Source organism: Mytilus galloprovincialis, chromosome 10 (assembly GCF_965363235.1).
Source record: "Mytilus galloprovincialis chromosome 10, xbMytGall1.hap1.1, whole genome shotgun sequence".
In the NCBI taxonomy this organism is placed as follows: Eukaryota; Metazoa; Mollusca; class Bivalvia; order Mytilida; family Mytilidae; genus Mytilus; species Mytilus galloprovincialis.
Window position 1 is genome coordinate 20,350,501 of NC_134847.1, and position 27,294 is coordinate 20,377,794.

The following is a 27,294-nucleotide window of genomic DNA, read 5'->3' on the forward strand; positions in this document are numbered from 1 at the left end:
TAAACAAGGATCTCTGATACAATACACGAAGTATTCTTTTTAGTGTACAGAAATGATCATCTACTCATCTCTTCAGTATAATTACAGGATGCTAATCTATTTTTAGAAGCAGACAATCACTGTAAATTAATATATGTATATCTCTGCCTATGTGTAGTGCCAACTAGTATGCACATATACTTTCTTCTGGCACTTGAGAAATAGTGATGAAAACCCGTGCATATATAGAAATGCATCTAAAAGGTGAAAAACACCAAAAGTGATTTAAATATAAATAAAATAGCCAAACAAAATTCGAATCACACAAATCCTTCTAAAGGTGCCGGACCAACAATTTAGCCAATTTCAATTAAGGATATGCGTAAAAGTAGCCATTCCCTCACAGAAATAGTGTCTTTATCGCTTAACAAACATGCAAACAGATTTGCAGAAATGAAATTTTAAGTGAGGGAGAAATATATGTAGACCATTTTCAGTCTTATTTCAAATGTACAAGGTTTTGTATTAAAAATTGAGGATTAATGCACGCTTAAGGATGTCTGCTGGTCATGTTTTTGAATTCTTGTCATATTTTCGATTTTCTCAGGTTTTATCCATACAAATGTATTAAAATTTTTTTTACACGAGACCCCACTTTTGTCTTCATAAATCTGTTCAATAGGTCATTTATGACCATTTGAATTTTTGTCATGAAATCCTTGTTATTTTTTCTTGGTTTAAAGGGTAAAAAACAATTCCAATGTTAACAAATAGTAAAGTCTGAAGAAAACCCTTTTCCCGCCATCTTCTAAATGTCTCATATTTTGAAAACTACACACGAGACTATCGATTTTATTACTTTATTTTGTTTAAATATCAAAGTTGTTTTCATTTTAAGCAATCACATGAAATCCTTGTTATTTTAAATTAGAGCAGCAGACATCCTTAAGTATACATGTTTAAGATTTTTGAAAAACCAGTGTTTATTTTCAATTGCAATTAAGGTGGAATACCACAAATTTGGGCCCGGCCAGAAAGCACATTTTAGAAAGTAGTACATTCCTACGCACGCACGAGTGTAACTTTCTAAATATGTAGAATATTTATGTATTTTTGGTATTAAATGAAAGCTGAATGACTGGTGATCATTGTAGAACACTTTAGACTTATAATTTTCGATTTAAAAAAAAATGCACACAATTTTAAAAAGAGGGTACATATTGCCTGTTTGTCAGATCTGAAATACCTGTTTTGGTATATCATAAGTTCTAGGAACAGGTTTTTTCTTATACGCCATTAAATGTATGTTGATTTTTTTCAGTACAAGACACCATAAAGTGTAGATTTGACATGCAATTGATGTCACTTTATTTGAACTTAAAATGAAAGAGCTGTGTCTGCTTGAAGTTTAACATAGAAAACAAAGGGGCCATAAATTAGTGGTATACTGACTTCACTCCCGAAAAAAAAAATGGTGGATGTAGATGGGTTTTGCATTTGTGGTCTGACACCTTAAGAATAAACACAAGACTTACCGTTAGACATAATAAACATAATACAAACAGAATAATGATATTTTCACAGAGTCCTGGAAATTTGATACCAATATGATGAATATCTAAATAAAGACAATAATTCAATATGATACAATCTATGGAATATAATTATGTACAAAATATGAAATAAAAAATATACTCAACCTAATTGTTTTCTCAATGCCATCGCCAAAGATGTTTAACATGCAAATCAACTCTTAACACTGACATATTTCATGTAATACCAATGATTTAAAACAAAATGGGAATAACAATTCACGATAGCTGTCTCATTGGGTTTTTTATATTAATATATATGTCTGAGATTAAATGTCCAACCCTACTCCCCCAACCCCGTCAGTATCAATGTCTACTTGTTTCTGTTTGATAAATGTTTAACTAGCTATAACACAAGGTTAAATTCACAATTTTCTACACAAGAAACGCATGCACCAAGTCAAGATTATGACAATTTTTTCTCCATTAGTTAGATGTGTTCGTTAAGTTGTTTTAAACAAGTTAGCTTAGTTGTTTAAACGTTAAAATAAGTAAGTTAAGTTGTTATTACGAATTATCCAAGCTAAGTCGTTATAAAAAGTTAGCTAAATGGTTATCACGACTTAAAAATAAAACTACGCCCTGACACTAACCAGCTTTCGTAGTATCGTTACCGGAAATGTTTGACCATTGATTTTCTCGACTTTTTACTTTTCTACTGTCATCTCTTTTGCTAATGCTCGGGATTTGCAGTCCAACATTAGTTGATATGTAATTACAAGAATTAAACAAGAATTAGTATGTGTTCATACTTGTAAAAAGTAAAATATCAAAAATACCAATTTCTAAAGAAAATTCACAGCTGAAAGGTTCCTTAACAAATGGCAAAACAAAAAGCTCTAGCACATCGAATGAATAGAAAATAACTGTCTAACTGTCATATGGTATATGTAGCATGTCATATCACTTGGTACATGCATTTTCAAATGTAGAATATGTTGAATCGAACCTAGTTCATGACCCGTCTGAGAGCTAGTTAAATCTCTCACTTTTTTGACAAATCAAACAAACAAAATTTGAATGCAAGTATATTTGCTTCAACGGATTTTAAGCCATCCTCTCTGATGAGAGAGGTACATATACTAGATACACTTACTGGAGGTGAGATGAGAATATTGATAATAGTTATGTACGTTTCGGCAACAAATTTTATTGACAGGTTCCAGGTATTCCTATAGATATAGGAAGATGTGGTGTGAGTGCCAATGAGACAACTCTCCATCCAAATAACAATTTATAAAAGTAAACCATTATAGATCAATGTACGCCCTTCAACACGGAGCCTTGGCTCACACCGAACAACAAGCTATAAAGGGCCACAAAATCACTAGTGTAAAACCATTCAAACGGGAAAACCAAAGGTCTAGTCTTTATAAAATACGAGAAACGAGAAACACGTATAAATCACATAAACAAACGACAACTACTGTACATCAGATTCATAACTTAGGACAGGTGCAAACATTTGCTGCGGGATTAAACGTTTTAATGGTACCAAACCTTCTCCCTTTTTCTGAAATAATAGTATAATATCACAACATAGAAAAACATTATAGGCACTAATTGCGCCCCTTGAATATCAGACGACATGTTCTTGTACTGTTATGTGCATGGCCCGTCTAAATTGCATTTAATTGATAAATTCAACAATACTAACCGTTACCTGAATGATATTTTTCGTTAAATACTCAAGAATTTACTAATTATTCTGCCGAAATTAACTCAGAAGGAACTTTCTTTAAATAAATCCAATATCATCGGTAAAAACTATCCTTTCCTAAATTTAGATATTTGAGTTTTACACCAGAAACTCCATACCAAAATCTACAACAAAAGGGACAAATGTTCGTTCCCTAATATTAAATTTCCTTTTTTGTATAATGGTGTTCCTTTGTCACCATCTACCAGTGTTTATATGATTGTCATAACTCGTTCCCTATACCCATGCCTGTTGTGGTGTTTTGGGTTCTTATGAATGTAATCTTCGTATTTTTGGTAAATTAATAAGTCAGGGATTTCGTTACCACAATTTCCTTTAAAACCTTTGCGGAATTCTTCCATAGATATACAGATTTGGTTTTGACGTTTGGATGTATCTGTAGAAAACTTATTTCAAACGGGACAGCACATCCTTATTTTCACGGATATGTTGTTTACCTTGCCCGAAAATTTAGAAACGGTCCTAGTTAACTTATAAAACTGATAGATCCGTAAAGTAAACGTATTCTAATAAGGTTTAACACTGTAATTAGATCTCTGAATATAATTTTTATTTGTATTAATATTGATTTTGTCATCAGTAAATTAAATGCGAACTAAATATTATTGTTGTATATATGCACTTTTTTGGATCTACAATTTGTCGATACCTTTATTTTGTCATTGCACAAGCTCATTTTTTTCTCTGACTGTTTACACTGGATGTTTGATGTATACTGATTTATAATGAACCGTATATGCATGATAGGTTGTTATTGGCTTTGAACTAGCTGCTAGTAACTGCGACTACTCTCAGCTCTGTACTTAAGTGTCCTTTTCTTGTTGGAATGTACAAGGACATAACCATGGCGAATTTCCATTGTTATACATCTGATTACTTAAGTCTTTTTCAACTAATGTTTATGTTTTTTTTTCTTTTCATGAAAAGTTTTATAGAATGGAAAGTTGATATGCATCGCAACTAAGTTATGTCTCTATAAGATGTAACATAGAGATCCTATCTGGAAACTAGAACATAAACAAAACATATCTATGACTAAAATATTTCTCCCCAAAAGAGACGTGGTTAGTGAAACATCTGTGTGTACAAATATAAAGCACACAAATGTCGGTATTCACCTCAAAAGCTAACATAATCTTTTAACAGACTTATTCAGAATGAATATAGTTACGATATTGTTGTCTTGTCATTAAAGATTGCATATTTTGGTATTTATATTGATTCCCTCATAGGTTCTTTGCATCGGAATTTACACATTTATTATAAAACAAGTTGTTTGCATAATACAGGTTATATTCTTCTCATATATATATTTTATGATCATATCATACTAAACCCCTAACGGAAGGGATCGTGATTGATTTGAATATGATAGACACAAAAATTTTCAGTCAGTTTAATTTAGGTTTGAGCAGTCCTTTGTTAATTTATGTATCATAGTCAATTTGCTTAGTTTCTTTTGCAATCGATTTGATATCGGACTCGGACTCCTTTAAACTGCGTTATCCCCTGTGAAAGCCCTAATAGCAGAGGGGCGAAAGGTGCCGGAGGGACATTAAGACTCATACATCATCGATAATAAACTAACAACGCAATGGCTAAATATGGAAAAGACAAACAGACAAATAATAGTACACATGACACACTATAGAAAACTAAAGACTAAGCAACACGAACCCCACCAAAAACTGGGGATGATCTCAGGTGCTCTGGAAGGTTAAGCAGATCCTGCTCCACATGTGGCACCCATCGTGTTGCTCATATTATGACAAACCCGAAAAATAGTCTAATTCGGAAGGTGGCATTCATGAAAAGGGAAGGGAACCGTATTTACGCCGTAAGGGACATATCCGATATCATCTGTGTAACGGTTATTCCATAACGGTCAACCAACGGATGTCGTCCGTCAAATTTACGAAGCCATGATTTCAACTTCACCATTTTTTAACTCTTGGTTTAATAGCTATTATATTATACAGGATTGTTCTTATTCTAACCGTTTGATTTTTGTTCACAAAGGATATGAGCTCAAAAAAACCCTATCAAGTTGACCAATCAAATCACAGTATGAGCAGGGCTATTTCTCTCCAGTATAATATTTGCTCATATTCACTTATTTGAAGTCTCGTTGATATTTATCAAACAAAACTTCTTATTTTCATACCAATGTCTGAGGTTAAATGCTCTGTATCGAGCTTCTAGTCTTAGACAACTGTACTTCATTTTTTCAGTAGTTGACTTTCAACTAGCTGTCAGTAACTGCGAATACTCTCAGAGCTGTAATCTGTGTCTTACTTGTTGATAGGGATGTATGAATTCCCTGGCAGATGTGGTTTTTTTTGTTGTTGTTGCTGATGACTAATGCCCTCTTTTTAACTGATTTTTATAGTTTTTTCTTACTTTGTACTGTATCACCACTGTAACAGTTAGGGGAGATTGAACGCTCACAAACATGTTTAATTACTCTATACAGGTGCCTGTTCCAAATCAGGAGTCTATAGTTCAGTGGTTGTTGTTGGTTCATGTCTGCCGTGATTGTTTTTCGTAAATTGTTTAAATATTATAAATTAGACCTTTACTTTTCTCAATTTTTTTATGTCCGGACATTTTCTAATCGACTATACAGTATAAGTTTTTTCGTTGTTGACGACTGTTACGTTGTCTATATTTATAACATCCACTAATTTGTACTTTGGTAGATAGCTGTCTTATTGGCAATCATACCACATCTGCTTATTTTTTTATTTTCTGTTAAGTCTTTTATAAAGTGTATTCTTTCGTTTTCCTCTCGTATATGTTTGGAACACGTTTCGTTATTTTCTTTGTATCATTTATTGAAATTTTAAATCCATGAAACCAATAGCTATAGTGTAATTTGTTTTTCTTTGGTATTAACATTTGTTTTGATATTTCCTGTAGCCGAGTGAAATCTGAACAATGAAAAAATAAAAATCGTATTAAACAGAAAATGCATAACTAAGATAACTATGAATATAAATATGAAATAAATAAGAATTATTATATTGCAACGCATTTTTTTTTATTTCAGACTTCCGTAACTCTGTTTATATTGTAATATTTATTATGTTTCATTTACAGTTTCGAAAATTGCCTTTTAGATTGGGGGCGATGTTTTGTTTATCTGTTTCATATGGCTTTTAGACGTAAGCTGTTGTCACGTCTTACCGGATAGCTCGAACGGACGCCGAACGGATGAACAAAAAAGTTTTCTGTTGACAAAATTGAAATCCGTTTGGAGCCCGTTTGTTTACTGACAAATAAAACGGACGCGCAACGTATGTATAACGGACACACAGATGATATGTGACGTACGAGAAACGGAAACATACCGGACAGAACGTCGGATTTCGAACGGTCATCCAACGGACGAGTACCGCATAAAACGGACACCTGACCGTTTTTGAATATTAAAAAAGTTTCCATGTAACTGATTTGGGTTTATTCTTCAAAATGACACAGATGGGTAGTGTCTGGTATGAATAAGAGCTGCTTGATAGTGAATACGTGCTCTTACTTTGAGATCAATCATAAATAATAAGCATATATGACACTCAAGAAAACTAACATACCACAATTGGCATTTTTAATGCGAATTTTCAATTTGCATTTATCCGTTTCACATCCGTTCACTATCCGTTTTATCCGTTATACGTCCGATACAAGTCCGTTTCAAATCCGTTCACCATTCGGTTTTTTTTTTCATTATACGTCCGGTACAAGTCCGTTGGTGAATTGGTCTACAGGACAAGTAACAGATGACTAACGGAAAAGTAACGGAAACAAAACGGAAACGAAACGGACATATACCGTATAAAACGGACATCTACCGGATTTACAACGAACACTTCATCCGTTTAACTTCTGTTCAAAGATATGAACATGCTCACAAGTTTCCACCGGAGAGAACGATAAAACGGACGCTGAACGGACATGAAAAAAAAATGACCAGACGTATAATGGACATGAATTGATTGAAAAAAGGGTTTTCCATTCGGCGTCCGTTTGCTTAATCCGTTAAGGTGTGACCTGGGCATAAGTGTTTCACAATTTTATTCGTTGACAGATACAATTATAAATCCGCCATGAAATCAAAAAAGTTTTTTCAACAATTGTACACATATCCATTAGACATGAAGTTAATCAGTGTTATTTATTGTTCTTGAAGACATAGATGTTACAAAAGTTTTGCAGGTTTTTTTTTGGATATCTTTATGCATGTAGAATTTAGGAACGCTTTTATACCATGAGTTAGTTTATACATACACGACGCTGTCATATTGTAAATTTTGGAAAAAAATTGGAAAGCTATATCCCTTGTTTGAAATGATTTTCGGGGAATAACAGATTCTATTATGTTATTTTTAGTCTCATAATTTACAACTTCTTTATAAATCAATTAGTTATTGATAATTCATTTGAAAACTCAGCATATACACTCCCGTCACTTACCAAAGAGGTAATCCTGGAGAATCATAGGTAGTATGTTCTATGTTCCTTGGGAATTTCAACCAAAGATGAAGATATGGATCTTCCATCACTGTATTGGATACATAAACTACATAAGTGTCCTTAAAAAACGGTGTAATACTGTGTCTTCAAAGTACACCTCCACTAAACCTCTTTCTAAATTATTAACATCTATTTTATCAGCTATCAAAGCCGGGCTTCAAAGTTATTGTGAAACTGACTATTCTAGAGGTGGCGTGAATCAGATGTGGATACTAAAAAAATCCGCCGATCTATGTGAGTACATTCAATCTATGACTCTTTCACCTTGCAATAGTATTAAAAGATTTGACTTTTCTACAATTGCACAAGTATTCCCCATTCCGAACTAAAAGACAAATTGAAAGAATTGGTATTGATTTGTTTTAGGAAGAAGAATGGCCAACGTAGATACAAGTATCTTGTGTTAGGGAGGGATAAATCCTACTTTGGAAAGAATCACTCTGATTCAAACAAAAATTCTCTGAAAATTACATTATAAAGATGCTTGATTTCTTGATTGACAACATATTTGTTACGTTTGGAGGACGTGTTTTATTGACAGACTGTCGGTATTCTTATGGGAACCAATTGTGCCTCTCTTCTTGCCGTGTTGTTCTTTGATTATTATGAGGCTGACTTCATACAGGATCTTCTTATGAATAAAGATAAGAAGTTAGCACTATCTTTTAACTTTATTTTCCGCTAATATATATATATAATTTAGGCGTTCTTTATTCAAAAAAAGATGGTCATGTTTTCATATGAACTCTTATCGGTTGCAACTTATTTGGAAGAGGTACACGTCGCAAGAACTTAGTTTTACTAATTCTGTTTTGGAAAGATTGACGCTTATTTATGTTGTGAAACAAGCCTTTTGATTATTTGTGTTATACCAAAATGAAATATCAGGACTGTGTACTTCTGACTTCTGGTTTTTTATTCTAGGAATAAGAGATTTTGCATGTTAATCCGTAAAAATCAATATGAATTTAAATTGTGTAAGATATAATTCGACGTAGTTTCCTTCCTCGAGTAAGCTTGGATATTTGTACTCCTATATCACATATGAGTAAACTTCTAATACAACTTTATAATTAATTCCCATTTATTAAAATTATGGCTACCAAAATCGAAGAAAAGAAAAAGTTCCTTATGAACGTCCGTTTGTAGGCGCTTACGAGGACCTATTCACTTACAGTAAGACATAACTCATCTAGAAATTAATCTTTCATGCTATAGAGGTGTCTGTTGATCTTGTAATAAATATAACCTTAAATGGAAATCAAACGGGGTAGATCCGGATATTTGAATTAAAAAATCCCACACAGGAGCAACATCAAGTCATCAACAACTATTAAGAAACAAATAATGTGTAACGCATTCGTCTTCCTGTCCCAATGCTTAACGTGTTTACAAAGTACACTTACTTTTTATGTCTGTTTGTTTTGTTTACATATTGTACTCAATAAAAATGAAGTTTTAGTCGACTGTCATACAAAAGAGAGGTTTAGCTAGCCATAAAACAAGGTTTATTCAACCATTTTCTATACAGGGAAATGCCTGCACCAAGTCAGGATTATTTTTTCCATACGTTTCATTTGTTTGAGTTTTGATATTGTCATTTGATGATGGACTTTCCATTTAGATTTTTTCCTTGCAGTTCGGTATTTTTTTTCATTGAACATTTTACACGACTTCTAAAACCGCTGTGAATGCTACTATTTTTTGTTATTGTTATTGTCTTCAATTTGGATTTCAGTAGGATTTTTCCTGCATAATTAAACAAGTTTGCCAGATCAGACGACTGCCTGAAAAAAATAGTAATGTGCAATATGAACTGGTAAAATTCTTAAATTTCAAAGGTGACGACAGTCAAATTATAATCCTGGTACCTTTGATAACTTTTTAAGATGTCACAACAATGACTGCGTGGAAACGCAATCACAATGAACAGCGTTGACCGATCAAAGCTGGTATAATATTTCAAATTTGATAATAGTAGAGTAATGACAACAGATGCTGCGTATTTAAACATCCCAAATAAATAGCAGTTTGGTAATGGTTAAAACAAATAATGAATTTTGACAAGGTTAATTAATTGAACGTGGCTACGTACTTGTACATCCCAAATGAATAGTACCCTGCAATTTAAACTGGTATAATTCAAGAATTTTTAAGAGTTGACAATGGTAAAAAACAAATAGCAACAGAGACTGTGCAGTCATATGTACTATACTGTGGATTGACTTATTTTCGTTGGTATCAATTTTCATGGATTGATGAAAACTTGCATATTCGTGGATATTTGATTTCGTGGTTTTGGAAAGTCTGCATAGTTTTCTGTAGAAAACTTGTAATTCATTGAACATTTTAATTCGTTGTTCCCCTGTACGCACGAAATCCACGGAATTTTGTATCCAACGAATATTAATGTATCCACAGTAGCCCAAACTACATCTTGGAGAGGAAAACTTTGAAAACTTCGGCACCAAATGAGATACATGAAAAGGTGAAGTTCTAATTTGTTAATCGGTTTTCATTTGGGTTATATTACATGTTTTGTATTGCACATGATTGGTGTTGGAATCTGTTTCTCTAATAATTTAAAAAAAAATGATATGCAGACATATGCAATCATTCCTTCCGAATGATTTGTAAAAGGATGTGTTCTTTCTATGTAACGTCATCAGACATGGTATTCTTTTTTCTTGACGTTAAAATCTCTAATTATCAGTCTATTACTTTGATTAAGTATTGATATTCTCGATTTTTTCACAAGAAGAGCAACTTTTCTATTGTTCTTGAGTTATTTGTTTTCTTCTGATCGCGGATATTCGGTCCAAAATTAGTTTATGGTTCCAATTTATGCTATTACACAAGTTTAGATACATTCAAATATGTTCATATTTGCCAAAAATAATACATGAACATGCATCTAAGAAGTTTTAATTATTATAGCCATTTCTATTTAGAATAAGCGTAGAATTTTTATCATAGCTCACTGAAGATTCCAAAAGGTACACAACGACAAATAATTCATAATCAATATTTCAACTGAAAATTTAGTAAGTAGAATGTAATCGTGTGAATTTTATATATCAAACAAGGAAGGGAAAACTCATGCATATAGATAAAACTAGAAACCACTGATGACTGATGGATTGATTGACAATAAAGATATTCTGAGAACTAAATTTTCCATTGGGTTAGAAGAGGATAATTCTTGAAAGATATAAGAAGATGTGACATGAGTTCCAATAAGACAACTCTCCATTAAAGTCACAATTTGTAAAAGTAAACCATTATTTCAAACACTCTTAAAATGTGCTTAAGAATCACTTATGAATTCATTAAAATGAAAATGACAATAACATTTACGGTACCAATTTTCTTGCACCAGATGCGCATTTCGACAATACATGTCTCTTCAGTGATGCTCGTGGCCAAAAGACAACATTTACTTCTGGGTGAAATGTCTACAGTGGAAGGAAAAGAGGAGTATATGCTCTGACATGTCTGCAATGAGGGGTATATACTCTGACATGTCTGCAATGAGGGGTATATACTCTGGCATATATGTAATGAGAGGTATATGCTCTGACATGTCTGTAATGAGAGGTATATGCTCTGACATGTCTGCAATGAGGGGTATATACTCTGACATGTCTGCAATGATGGGTATATACTCTGGCATATCTGTGATGAGAGGTATATGCTCTGACATGTCTGCAATGAGAGGTATATACTCTGGCATGTCTGCAATGATGGTTATATACTCTGGCATGTTTGCAATGAGAGGTATATGCTCTGACATGTCTGCAATGAGAGGTATATGCTCTGACATGTCAGCAATGAGAGGTATACACTCTGGCATGTCTGCAATGAGAGGTACAAAATGTATACACTCTGGCATGTCTGCAATGATGGGTATATACTCTAGCATGTCTGCAATAAGAGGTATATTCTCTTACATGTCTGCAATGAGAGGTATATACTCTGGCATGTCTGCAATGAGAGGTACATGCTCTGACATGTCTGCAATGAGAGGTATATACTCTGGCATGTCTAATATTCTCACATTTCTGCAATGAAAAGGATCGGCTATGTCTGCAATGAGAGGTTCTCTTATCATTTATTCTTTTGACAGACTCTTTTAAAATTGACATGCGAGTAATGCTGGAATCTATCTTTGTTATGATAATATCTGTGTGTTATAATTTATAGGTTCGGTATGGAAGCCGTTTTTACTTAATCCCTTTCGTAAGTTCTCTGTTCAGCATGATGACAGAAAATGATATGCCAGAAATATTGTGTAAATGTTTTAGCGAAAAAGCGGGTTCGATAACCATAATTCCAGGCGACCTCATTTTATACACATGTGTAAATAATTGTCTTGCAGAAACCTGGTAAGAACGCTATCAACCGCCAGGACTGATTGATCCTGACACAATCAACTGGTTACAATCGCTTGGTCGAAAGGTCAGAGGACAAGAATACAGCATTCGAATAAAAAGACAAGCAGTCAGAAGAATGAGACGGGAAATCAGAACACTTACAGATGCACAACGGAGAAGATTTATTTGAGCTGTTCAACAATTAAAAGAACGAAGAGTAAGATTATTTTACAAATGTATCGCGGAGCTTTTTGAAATCACTTTTTCCATTGTGCAATCTTTCTTTCATTTTTTGCAGATATGTTTTTTTTTTTAAATTCAATTGCTTAGTCGCTTTTGAGTAAGATTATATATAACTTAAAAGGCATATCCACAGTGTGTAGATTATCTATTAATGCATCAGACCCTTTTTAAAAAAAATTAACCTTGTTATGTTTTATGTGTTACTGTGACTTGATGCCGTCTTATTAAATTTGCTTGGCTTATGTCTTATATATCATGTTCTGTGTTACGACGCTATATAAAAACGGATGAGGAAAGGTAACACTCGGCCATCGATGCTTTATTTTGTCGAGCCTCGGTGGTTGAGTGCTCTAGTGCGCATGGCATAGTGCAAGGCGAATTGGTGTCACGATATCTCAGTAGCATGAGCACATTGTTGATATCTACATGGAATTGTTTTCGTAATATCAGAAACCTTGTCAATCATTTTAAGGCATCGTACTAAAACTAAATGGGTAGATGCTACGACTCGAACCTTAGGGAGGGTATCGATAGATTGCATTTCGTGCTACAGTGTTATCGATGGCCAAGCGTTATTTTCGCTAAAATTCACTAAGGAATAAGAATAAGGAAAATCACTTAGATTATTAGTGACACTCAAGTCAACAGAAACTTAGATTGCAATTTGTTAAAATCGTAAAAAAGTAACATTCTCTATATAGGTCACGTCCACTCTGTGTTTTTGTTAGATGCACTTCAATGTGTATCTATCTGATGAGTTAAAGGGAAACTTCGCAAAAAAATCAAAAATTGATATTATGTTCATTCAGTATAAAAATGCTCAAATTCATAGTTATTAAAGTTTTATTCCGCTAGATAAGCGATCACCATCGATTTTAAATTAAGAGTATCAATTCTCTGCGTTCGGCCATTTTGTCTTCTTTCCCGATTAATAACAACGATATGTCTATAAACCACAAAGAACCAAAACTACAGTAACCAATGTAGTCGTAATTGCGTGTCGATATCTTGTCAATCGTACGGTTGTTTTATCCGACTAACTAACTTGATACGGAAAATATTCTATTTTTTTTAAATAACCATGGTCTGTTGTTTTTAAACTGTTGATATTGGAATTAGGTAAAAAGTCAAAGTTGAAATCATAAATAAGTGTTCCGTGAAAATTGTTTTCGAAAATCTAATTTGTTCATAATTCTTTAAAGTAATTAACTTTATCAAATAAATTCTGATCTTCCCTCATCTGATCACCAGCATGGCTAAAGGTATTACTTTCAAAGGTATTGTGAGGGGTGTGAGGTGACACGTCCAGGTATTCAAGCGATTTCCTGTCGGGCTTGCAAGTTCATGCATCGTTTCACCTCTGCAGGTATTGATCAGTGTACACGGCGGATAACTTATAACTTTCCATTTTGAACCATCAGATGTATAATATACAACTCTGTCTTACTTGTCATTACTAAACTCATACGCTTGTTTATAAATAACATTTCTGGTGTAAAGAATATTATTCATAAAAATATAAATAATACCCCAAAAAATGAGATTTGACGAAATTAAAATCTATTTAAATATTTTCTCCAAGGGTGAATTTGGGAAAATGTAATATATACTCATTGTCAATAGTGAAGGACAGATTGGAACATACCAGAAATATTGATTTAAAAAAATGTACGCACTTGTCGACGATTCGTTTATACGACTGGGTAGAAAGTTACGGAACTATCGCGCAATTTAAAATATATACATGTATACATTGAACATAAGAAAAAAACATATATTTTGAATAAATTGGGGTAAAAGTTTTGTAAATAGACTAGTCCACGTATGCCAACAGTATGTAATCATCGAATGTCGATAGACTATTGTATACCAGAAGAAAAAGAAGAAGAAGAGAATCAATTTGATTTAAATACAGGTCGATGTATAATTTGCTTTGGTTCATCGAAGTTGTGGTAAAATCACAGATTTATATTTCAATAAGATTGTTCTCGAACAAAGGAAGGAATTCGTCATCACAATTGTTATATATGCCACTGGACGAACACTAATTATCCCCAAGGAATGTGAATATTTTGCTGGGAAACTATTGAGTATCAAAGTTTCAAATTAATTTCGGGATTTATTTTCTTTCTTGGTATTCAAGGGAAATATGACATTAAATTGGTTCTGTCTTTTTTTTAAACATCGTTAAAAAGATGTGTGTCTAAGGTGGACGCCACAAGAACCCTGTAATACTAGTACGAGAGTATAGCATGTAAACATTCCTTCTCAATAATATGGTTGTATTGTAAATCTTTTCATACAGATTGACAACTCATGGTCCGATATGCATGTAATATTTGCCACATGACGCCCATAGTTCTTTCTACCATCATCATCTCATTCTTTGATATTGCTGTAAACATCGATGGTTCACATCCAAACTAAATGGGAGTAATGTACCTTCAGAGCTTCTCCGTGGTATACACTTGTGAAACTTAATATATAGACGAAATTTCTGTATTGAAATGAATCTACATCTTCAAATAACGATTTTGAGTAATCACCTTACAAACCAATATAAACGTATGGCAAGATATAACCATGAAGGAATTTAGTTTTTGTCAGACGCAAGAACTCATCACTATCATAAACGTATACGTATATATTCATGCAGTTTCAAATATCAAGAACAAGCGGTCGATGTAGATAGTCCGTTTTCTAACTGTTCAGAGTTAGACATGTCACTTGTTCATTCTTGGAAGCCTTCATATTCCCCGTCCAACGATGGGAACTCTTTCTGGTTGTGTTGACTATAAATGCTTGTATGGTAATTCTGTCGTTTATCTGTACAAGTGGTTGCATTTCCTCTCCTTTCCCAACAAACAAACTAACGAAACGCTACTAGTCTGCTTTCTCTAGAGCTCATCCTCAATGGCGCTTATACGTCAGGAAACTTACATGTATACTAATAATGATTGTTTCAAGAACAACGATGTATGGACGAACTATTCTAAATTCGTCAATATCAGTTATGCATGACTAAAATATAAGTTTTATTACAACTACTGAATTACTTATTTGGATTAATGACGGCTATCATGTTCAACATTGCACAAATATTATCATAGAATTTTTTTTTTTTAAATGTACAAAAATCCTCCAAAAAAATAATTCCTTAGCTTAGATCATTGGTATTCTTTTCACAAAAAGTTCGTGTAAATGATTGTCAAATGAATTTAATTATGTAAGAATGAAATGTTAAAAAGAAACTAAAAACAAAATCATGCATGTTGTATGTTGTATTTTTTTTAATTAAAAACTTTAAAATTGCGATAGTTTGATGAGCATTAAACACAGCCAGATTTGAATACAAGTGCAGAAATTCCGGTAAAGTCAATGATATCAAACAGATGTGCAATGGTATATCAAATTGGAAAATATTGCATTTAGTTTTTATTAAAGATTAAAACTACTATTTTTTACTTCATATTTGAATCTTTACGCCAATTGCCGCTAAGAAAGTAATCCAAAATTGTTTCCTTTTATTTTTATACACCTTCGGAATTATGAATCTGAATTTTATTTTCAATTAATTTACACAATTTAATTATTGTATCTTTATTCTCATCGTGTATTAAATCTTAGTGTATTAAATACAGCATACTCTTTCTAATCCTTTCTGTTTATCCTTTCCAAATAACAACATTCATACCTGTGTACGCTTGAACTCACACCTGCGGCTAAATAGCTACAAGGTAAACGAATTGACCTCAAGCCGAGAAATATACAGTGACCTTTACAAAATAATATACACACTCTGCTCACACATTAGTTGCATTGAAATGATTATCAAAACAATAACGGTAAATAGAACTGAAATATTTTCAGTTCAATATCAGTAAAAATGTTCAATAAATATTTTATGAAAAAAATCTCAACAATAATTAATGAAATTTATTCGAAAACATTTACTAGAGATAATTTCATAGGAGCTTAATTCAATCAATACAAAACGGTATATGCATATTCATTTTCGTTCATTCTTATATTGTGGTTAATAACTACGACCATTCGTCAGCTGTGCGCTTTTAATTACTTATATTGTCGATAAGCTATAAGAGTTAAACAGATTTTATTTTTTCCCAGAATTCAACAAATCGGGCTAAAACGTCAGGATCCACTCGAGAATTCAACCAAAAAAGTGACAAATACTTGATTTTTTCCGTTATTAGAAGGAATATAAATTTAAAACTTTGCAAATGTGTTTTTTATGTTAAGATGAACATAATTAGATGATAAGTAAAAAATCGCGGAATTTCCCTTTAAGTCTTTTTCCACTGATTCGTATGGTTCGTTCTTATGTTGTACTGTCACATCACTGTCCCAGGTAAGGCGAGGGTGTTATCCCGCTAATATGTTAACCCCGCCACAGTTTGTATCTATGTGCCTGTCCCAAGTCCCCAGTTGTCGTTTGTTGATGTGTTACATATTTGTTTTTCGTTCATTTATAGTACATAAATTATGCCATAAGTTTTCTCGTTTGAATTGTTTAACATTTGTTATTTCGGGGCCTTTTATAGCTGACTATGCGATTTGACCTTTAGTTGTTAATATCTTCTTTTTTATAATTAGTCTTTCTTTAGAGTTGACAACCTTAACAAATGGTAGGTATTCATTGCTATTATGCACTCTTGTTTGTGACTTTTAGCTGGATTTGAACACACAATTAAACAACGACCCCATGCTTTTATTTTAATTAAAGGGATTGTCAGAAACCTAATTATACAATTTTTGGTTCGCTATTTAAATAAAGTTATATCATTCATTGAATAGATCGGATCAACCAACAGATATGATGGTTTAGCTAGTGCACATGATGGAAGGGCTCTTGAGTCGGCGCATTCTGGACCAAACTTTCCATCATGGCATCGGGAATATCTCAAAATGTAAGTAAATGAGTGTATAAAATACGTTTCTTTGTATTACTCATATGCATTTATTGCTAAAACGAAAATGTACTCGAACATGAGTGTAGGTCTTCAAGTAAAAAGGTGAGCAATGGCCATCTTTTCCCTCGCCATCTAGTCTTTGTCCTCCATTAACTTTGCAAATATCTGTAACTTTGCAAATATCTGTAATAGTTGTGAATTCGTGTTTTGTTTAGCTATAATTATTCCTCGTGTTTCTGACGAAAGTTTTATCCTGCAATCATCCTACTTGTACTTGCACATTATGTCAGTGGTTCATACGGTGCCTGTTGCAAAACATTTTTGCTGTCCCTAACTTGGTCTCCTTTTCCAGTTAAGGTTGAGATTTGTAGTCCAATACCCTGGTCGACCTTAGAGACATAAATATACTTTTATAATATGGAAACTATGATTAAGAGAAAGTAGCTTTTAAACGTCCCGAGTCAAATCACTTCAATTCACAATATACGGTAATTCAAGGGTCAAAATATTGAAAGGAAGAAAATGTATAGTATTTGGAAGTACCTTTCGGTCTAAAATCCATTATGATTGACGGATATTGAAACAACCTTTCATTAGAAGTAGTATTCACTACTTATTCTCCCTTCTTCGAAAAAAAACCACTTATGCAAAAGTTATATTTACAAAAGTATACACTAGTTATAGATAATCCAGAAAAGCCCATCAGACGCATGACAGTTTCATGTGACTTTTGAACAGCGGTATACTACTGTTGCCTTTATTTACTATTTGGCTGATTCAGAGGAACATACGCTCCTCTGTTCTGCTGAATCACTACATTTGTAGGTTCAGGATAAATTTTAACATTTTGGACAATTGCACCTCTCTTTGCTAGAGATCAGAATCTATCCCTGATGTTCATTGTATTACATTTTCATATTCAATAGAATCAAAATTTAAGAACTAATTTAAAGGTGATCCGTATAATAAAAAATGCATTAGTGAACAACCAGTTCATTCCAAGCTGGGGACGCAATTTTGCATCTCCTTTTGGTATGGGGTTCAAGGTGTCTGACAATTGGTCACTTAAGTTGTTCTAAATATTTCAGATTTGAAGCGGCTCTACAGGAAATTGATAATCGGGTTACCTTGCCATTCTTTAATAGCAGATTGGATTATAACTTGTATGACCCAAAGGAATCAAATTTTTGGGACACTAGTTTCATGGGCGATCACAGAGGTGTGGTATCAAATGGACCATTTAGATTCTGGCGACAGCGTTATGGTGCATACTTAGAAAGAAATGGTGGAGTATTTGGTTCAATGATATCACCAAGGGGTATAATAAATGTGCTATCCAGAAGAAGAAATATTGATATATTGTCACCTTGGGCAACTGGCATATATGGTCTCGAAAACTACCATAATGCGTACGTATGAGAAAATTTACACAATTTCATCCCAAAATTTACTTTTTAATTAAATTGATTTTTAATTTGAAAAAGATAAATTTATGTATTTTGTTTAAAAAACCACACAATCCAAACCGTTCGTGTATTTTGAGTGGCAGTGTACATTATCAACAGCAGATACCTTTTAATGAAGAAATAACATTCTGTGATTTTTATCGTTGATGACTTATGTAATCTCTTTTATCAAAAGTTAGAAAATAATAAGCGGAAGCTCTTAATACTGGACGTTTTTCTGTTATATAATTTCATTTCGTCATATCTTACATGTTTTAATTTTGTTGCCCTTATTCTCTGTCAAATAAGCATATGAACAATATTCATTCGTTCTAATTGTTATCAACATCATAAATACCCCATCAAGCCTTTTTTTACTTTCTAGTAAACATTTAAGCCTTTATCCTGTTATTGGGTGTCATCATACATTACCAGCCCAACAGCCATCAGATATCGCTAGCCTGTATTTGTATACTATACAAATATCGCTTTAAAGATCCGTCTACTGCGGGATTATATTTAGGTATTATTGTTGGTTAGTGTTTTATGAACTTTTGTTTCCTGAGAATGTGTATTGTAGTTGCATTGTTATGACGTATTGTTTGACCTTATGTGAATTAGAGATTAATTTACGTTCTGTCTGTTTACAAGCATTTCTTTATAGCAATATGAAGTAAAGATATTTTGTCTTCCGTTCTTTTTCTTTTGTATTTTATTTGTCATATTAAAATTCATTATTGTCATAAATGCCATACATGTGTAACACACAAAATCGACCATGCAACAATGTATGTAATCCTACCGTGAAGAACGCAACATGCGTGGTGTCGACTATGTTTGACACGGTCTGCCTATTTTGAAAGTATAAAAACTTTTATTTTGCGATTTGTTAGTACCAAAAAATGTATTGCACGGAAGGAACCGTGACATAATCTATTTCCAGCAGGCATTAGTAGACGTTTTCAGTGCTCTAGGTTCTCAAAAATCTTCCCTATTTCTCGTGTTGCAGATGTTAAGGCGAATATTGAAGTGTCAGGATAAAAAGTATGATTTATGAATTCCTATTATGGTATCAGATAAAGGCCTAATCATATGCAAATCTAATATCTTTATTGTTAATGCATCTGCTCCTGACAGCCCGAGCGACACATTATATTTTTAATGAAAACATAGTTTTAAAACCATTAAATTTTCAAATAAAGAGCTGGCATTTGGTAGAATTTCATGATAGGAATTCATTTCTACATACTTCATACTGGAAAAAAATCGTCAAAGGTAGGTTTTTATCCTGAACTTGCTTATATATATATATATAAAGGGAGAGTTGATTGGAAAAACAGAGAACTGGAAACGTCTGTTTCTGTTCGCTGGAAATAGATTAAGTTAAGGTTCCATCCGTGCAATACATTATTTGGTTCTAACAATTCTCAAAAAAATAATTTAATACTTGAACTTAACTTAAATGATTTTTTCCGCTTCAAAATTGCCACCCGTGTCAAACACAAACGACACAAATATACTATACGCAAACATTTTTATAGAATTGAATATTTGTGGTATTTTATTCTATTTTCAACTTTCATCAACCCAAGTTCTTTAAATAAGGGGACTGAGTGGGATAAAGGATCTGCATTTAGAATTAATATTGTTGTCTTTTTTTTTAGCTATAAAATTGTTATTATCCCTTCATTTTTAAATTTATCCCAAATAAAACAGCAGTAGTCAATTAGGGGTGGAATATTCCCATTGTAATATGTTTTCCTTGTATTTTTATCTAAAAGTTTCTTTATTGTAGAAAGAAGGTATATCTGAATGATATATTAGCACAAACTTGGTCAATTTGATTTCTCCAGTTAAGTGTGCTGATAATTTCAACACCTAATATCTTTTCATTTTAAGATTTTGTGTTACTGAATTGATTAACAAACGTGAACAGAGCTAGTAATTGAGAATATTAGAAATTTGTCAAGCTTTGCCATTCAAACATATTTGTCATTACTAACATTGTCTACACGATTGGGGCCCTTTATAGCATGCTGTTCGGTGTGATCCAAGGCTCCGTTTTTGAAGGCCGTACATTGACCTATAATGGTTTACTTTTATAAACTATTACTTGGATGGAGATTAGTCTCATAGGTACTCATACCACATCTTCCTATATCTAATAATCCTTTTATCTAAATTAAGAAAAAAATAACAATTACAAAAAATCTTAACTTTGTTTCCCAAGTGGTCATTTAACCATGACAATGAGGTCAAGGACAATGGTCATATGTCAGACGGAAACTTTATAACATAAGGCGTCTATATAAAGAGTATGAGGCATAACTATCCCCATGTCGAAGCATTATGTACTGTATTGTAACTTTTTGTAACGTTATTTCTTTTGGTAGTGTACACGTTTGGGTTGGTGGTTCAATGCTTGGCGTAAATACCGCTCCATCAGACCCAGTATTTTTTCTGCATCACTGCTTTATAGACTATGTTTGGGAGCAGTTCCGACAAAGACAAACTGTCGATCCTGAGACGGACTATCCATTTGATCAGCGTGCTCCGCCGTCTCAGGCACCAAACCGAATTATGGACAACCTAGAAACTGGGAAGAGGAATATTGAGGGGTATAGTAATGATTATACTGATCAATACTACGGGTGTGTAATTTTAAAAAATAGTAACAAAAATACAAAAGACTGTGAGCAGAGCTTGCACTGAATACCCGTGAACTATGTTTGGTAAGCAAAAATTAGCAAAGTTATTTTAGGAAAACTTTCCGATACAGGATATAAAATAGGGCAAAGCCCAAGTGTTGTTTAACACACAAAGGTTTGACGGACGGATGATTGAAAGAACTATCGGACTCCCACTTTATAATAATCCTTCAGTGTGCAATATCAATGACTATTTATGTTTGGTTGTATGCTGTAATACGGATTCCTACCAGGCTTATTTACATAACATCTGGTTATGATATTACTGGGGATCTAAACATAGTTCAGCATGAAAACTTCCGACAGGTGATATATCATGGTCCGAATTTCAGAACATCTACACATCAATTGGAACCATAGCATCAAAATAATTATAGAATCCATTGAGGACTACGCCAGAGCATGGGATAAATAGAAGATGTTAAACTAGACACATTGTCAGAATGTGTCAAAACGATTAGGTTTCGTATAAATTGTAGAATTCGTAAGTTGAAAAACTGTGTAAATGATCGACCAAATCCCGTCTTCAGTGACAAAGAAACTACGAAATGTATATATTTTTTTACGATAAATATGGGTGTTTCTGCGGAGAAAGCTTCTAATAGTATAGTTTTGTGTATACATCGTACTACTATGAGTGTAAAGGAATTAGGAATAAATCAGCACGCAAGTAACCAACATACAAAAACATATCATTTGACATTCTGGCGAATCATAAATCCTTCATGGCGTCAATGAACATAACATTTAACATCAAATATGATAACTTACATGTGTAATATGTAAGTTTTACAAAATTCCGTAAAATCAACGGTACATTGCCGGCTCATTTACATGTTTTACTAATGAATTGTCCATTTGATTGACAAAAAAATCTGGCCGCAGTTATTAAGGGGTTTCATAAATACTAGTACTATGAAACTGTTTACTCGCGTAGTGGTATTAACCATATGTGGATTCGGAAAAAACTCTAAAGAACTTCTGGACAATTTAAAATTTTTCTTTCACAACCTTTCTTTTTTAACCCTGTTTACCACAATTACACATGGAATTTTTTTTTAGAATCGTCTAAAAGATCAATATTACAGGCGTGTAATTTTCAAAAAATAGTAACAAATGAAGAATAGGGGTAGTGCTTAAAAAATAATTTCCGATTTATTTAGCAAAATACATGGTTTGCTGGGTAAAACTGACTTTTTTTTCTTCTTCAAAATACCCCTTAAATTGGGATGGAGACTCACAATAACATTATGATAGAACTATTTTGAAACAGTTTCATTGTTTAGGAGAACGTATAGATACAGGATGTCAAATAGCTTAAAAACCAAGTTTTGCTTTTTCGAAAAAGAAAATGTTTGAATCGAGTATAAACAAATAAATGGTTTGATCTCAATATCATAAAATACTAAATACCCTACGGTGAATTTTGAATTTCGGTCGAAAAACATGCTTTTATGTTACTACATTTACTTGTACATTATTTGTAATTGTAATAAAAAATATGGAAAATAGCCATCGAAAAAGTGATGATATGTTTCCATGTTTTCTATATACTACATATAAAACAAAAAGTTATGCATGGTAACAGATGGTAAGTGAAATATGTTCACGTTGTGTTATTATAATGAAATTAATTTTTCTTAAAACAAAACAGCTCAACTTCTCTTATATTTCTAAAACATATACGGAAAAACTAACATAAGTGTATTTTTTGTCGTAAAAACAATTGCAGTGGCGCTGCTTCCATTTAGGAACTGCTTCACTATTTTTGTACCAAGAATAAAACTTAAGCAAGAAAATATATACAAGCAAAGGAGATACGCTCATACTGTTTGTGAAAGGGAATACTCTGCACGTCATGTAATAAACAACATGATAAAACAAAAAGTTCTGGTTATCATTTCTAACGGAACCCAAAGTATTTCTCTTGTTCCTTTATACATGAAAGTCAGACTTCGTGCATACGGAGGCTTCTGAATAAGAATGAAAACAAGCTATATGTAACATTATCCTTAAACTTTGCGTTTTGGTTCATATCGTTTATGTTTTTGGACGGAAAAAACTGTAATCGCATTCATGAACTTGAAACTAAGGTACCACAGCTACAGTTAGTTTTACGATTAACATCTAAATATTATCAATGAGGATCGGTTTGAAAATTTTACTACATTATTTCAATTTTCAAATTTTCGTGCAGTAATCATCTATCAGGCTTGCATAGAGCAGTATCTGTTTATTTTTCCGGTGCACTTGAGTTCACCACTGGTTATTGTTGGGGTTGTGTTACTAAGTTTGCTATTTAGTGTTTTGTATTATGCTGTTTGCCTTTTGGTCCATTGAATGTTTTTGAGCCATGACTCTTATGACATTTATTTGTCCAACTAGAAGTAAGGGGGTATTTACGCCATTGAATTTTATTACTGTAGACTTATTACTCTTTTCTGTAGATATGAAAGAAGTCCAACAACATTTCGTCAATGTAGAAACCGATACCCCTATCTTAGATGTGGCGACTGGTTCAGTGGACTTTGTTCTGCTACAAACAGAGCACGGATAAAAGGACTAAGATCGACTGTAAAAAATATAAAAAGTCTTGGAATAAAAGAACAATTTTCAACTACAATTAATGACTCCAGCAGAAACAAAACATCACGTAAAAGCAGATCAACAGGTGATTGGCTTGTGTACGAACCTTTCACAGAGGAAAAAGCAGTCAGAAAAGATGGAAGAACAAAAAGATCGATAAGTTCCAGGAGATCAAATCAGAAAAAGCGAACATCTCACATAACAAACATGGATTCTTCTATGCAAATCTCCTTTTTACTGGATGGCGAGCCTGATATTAAGTGTTGGGTTTTTATACCAGTTAAAATTGTCCATCGACGTCCAATTGGGTTACTCTTTAGCACAAAAGTGATAAAGAATAAAAATATTGTAGATGGAGTTGATGTATATTCATATAACAAGTATTTGAATTATACAGATGAAGAACAGCAAGCAGCATATTCTCATAGTTTTACGTCTGGGTCTGGGGCAGACAAAGTATATGTTCAGATTGACGGTATGTCATACAATGGAAAGTATATAGATTACACGATAGTTGATTCCAGACTCCCTGTATCAGAATCTGTTGCCTTCGTTGCTGTAAAAAATCCGAAACTTAATTCTAGCATTTCTTATATATCTGCTTACGACTCACATGGTCTGATTTGTCGCCCATATTGTCATTCGTATATGTCTTATTCAAATCAGTATAAACATGTTCTGGGGTGATAAATCTGACTGAAGAAAAACCTAAGATGTACGGTGAAGATGTCGGAGAGGTAACTAGACTACTGTATAAGTCTGGAAAAGGGAAAGATTTTTCCAGAAGTGATAAAAATATATTTCTCAGTTTCTACTGCGACTTCCATGAAATGCCATGGGGAAAATGCTAATTAATAAATTTGTGACGACGCTTAGCTTACATTGCATATATGTGTGCATATATAATTTCTTCTGGCACTTGAGAAATAGTGATGAAAACCATAACAGATATAAAAATTTGCGTCTTAAAGGTGAAAAACACCAAAAGTAATTTAAATATAAATAAAATAGTCAAAAACATTTCGGATGCCTTTTATGTCATAACAAACAGATTTGCAGAAATGAATCTTTAAGTGAAGGACAAATATATGTAGACCATTTTTAGTCTAATTTCAATTCTCCATGATGTTGTATTAAAAATTGAAGATTAATGCACACTAAAATATACATATCTAAGATGTTTGAAAAAACAGTACTTATTTAAAGTAGCAGTTAACTTCAAAAAATGGTTGAATGTAGAGGGGTTTTGAATTTGTGGTCTTTTTGACATAATACAAACAAAATAATGATCTTTTCACAGAGTCCTACAAATTTGATAACGTTATAAAGAAAATCTAAACAAAGGCAACTACTCAAAATGATACAACAATATGATGAATATCTAAACAAAGACAACAATTCAAAATGATACAATCTATGAAATATATGTACAAAATATGAAAAATATAAAAAATATACTAAACCTAATTATTTTATCAATGTCATCATGCCAACATGGAAATCATCTCTTGAAACTTATTTCATGTAATGCCAATGATTAAAAAAATCAAATGTTTTGAAGACTATTTTAAAGTGTCCCAGTGTGAAATGAATTTAAGGGAAATTGGTCGGATTTTGCAGTAGATAATATGATTAAAATAGCATGATATAACATATTGTTTTTTTCTATTATTACATGTACTTTCAAGTGCATGTGTTACGTGCAATAAGTCTCTTAGTTTTTTCTCTAAATGTGCATGTTTAAGGACAAATGTTAATTAAAGATACTTTTATATTTTTTTCATTTAGAATCGATGCGAATCTCTACAGTTACAAAAAAAAACCGGCATTTCTTTCAAATTAAAAAAAAATTACGATAGACAAGGATAGAAACTCTTTTTTTCTGAAGCAATGCATTTCCTTTTAAAATTGTAACACGATGATGACTGCTGTACCCATATTTTGACTCTTTTATTTATTATGTCTGTTTAGTTCACGCATCATTGTAAATATAACGGAATTTGACGAGACTGTCGTACAACGTGGGAGGTTTAGCCCTATAAAACCAGGTTTAATCCACCATTTCCTACATTTGAAATAACCTTTACCAAGTCAAGAATATGACAGTTCTTGTCAATTCGTTTTTGATGTGTTTTGTCATTTGATTTTGCCATGTGATTAGGGTCTTTCCGATTTTCCTCTGAGTATTTTTGTGATTTAACTTTCTTTCTGAAAAATCGACACAGTTGTTGTACCTATCTCAAGTTCGTCAGTATTAGAAAGACGAATACATGCTATGTTGAATTATGAAAGTTTCTTCAACAATCATGCGCTTAAATCCGGATACAGAATTAATTTTGCAAAAATTAAACCATTTAAAGTGTATGTGACGTCACTAGCTTTTTCATTTTTTTTCATAGCACAGTAGGTCACATCTTACAATGCATTTATATGTTGTGTATAAAATTATTTTATATGTATATCGCATCTAAGTGTATTGTGAAACGTGACCTTGGTTAACTTGGTTGTGTTGTTTTAGGATACTGTGAAGCCAGTTCATTGTAATGACCCCATAGAAAAATAGCGGAAACGCATTCATGTTTTATTCTTAGAAGGATATCAAATTGAGGATGCATTCTAGTATTAACTTATTTGTCTTATTTCATTTTAAGTACGGGTATTTTTTTAAAACTATACTTTTATATAGTTGATATCGATTCCGAAATGTGTTTCACCTTTTAAGAGCACTCTGGTCATAATTTTTAGAAAGATTAAACTTTAATTTTTTAATGCGGTATGGGGGTCTTTCGCCATCTTAGATTGTAAAAAGCAGAGAACCTAAGGTCAAGATTTTCAATCAAGTTAGCAAAATTTGATGAAGGAATGCAGTTGTGAATTTGTATTTAAAAGAAAAATATTACATTAAATTGGCATTTTAAGAGGAGGTTACTCTGAAATAGTGCATTTTCTGAAGAATCTACATGGAATTTTGCTATTTTGTTTTTAGCCAGAAAAACAAAACGCACAGTGACCCTATCTTTTCTTTTGATCTCAAAGCATTTTCTAAAAGCTATCTTCTCGTATTTTATTTTATAATTCTATCATTGAGTTTAGCTGCTAATCACAAAACGATGCCTTTTCCTGCATTATCTATACAAAATGTGTCATTTTGTCACAACCTGTAGATAATGAAAATGCACGGTGACCT

At 32.8% G+C, this 27,294-nt stretch overlaps 1 pseudogene; it reads left to right on the forward strand.

Annotated features, from left to right (window-relative positions):
• Positions 1 to 11,552: 11,552 nt before the first annotated feature.
• On the forward strand, positions 11,553 to 25,025 carry LOC143048891 (uncharacterized; annotated as a pseudogene).
• The last annotated feature ends 2,269 nt before the right edge of the window (positions 25,026 to 27,294 follow it).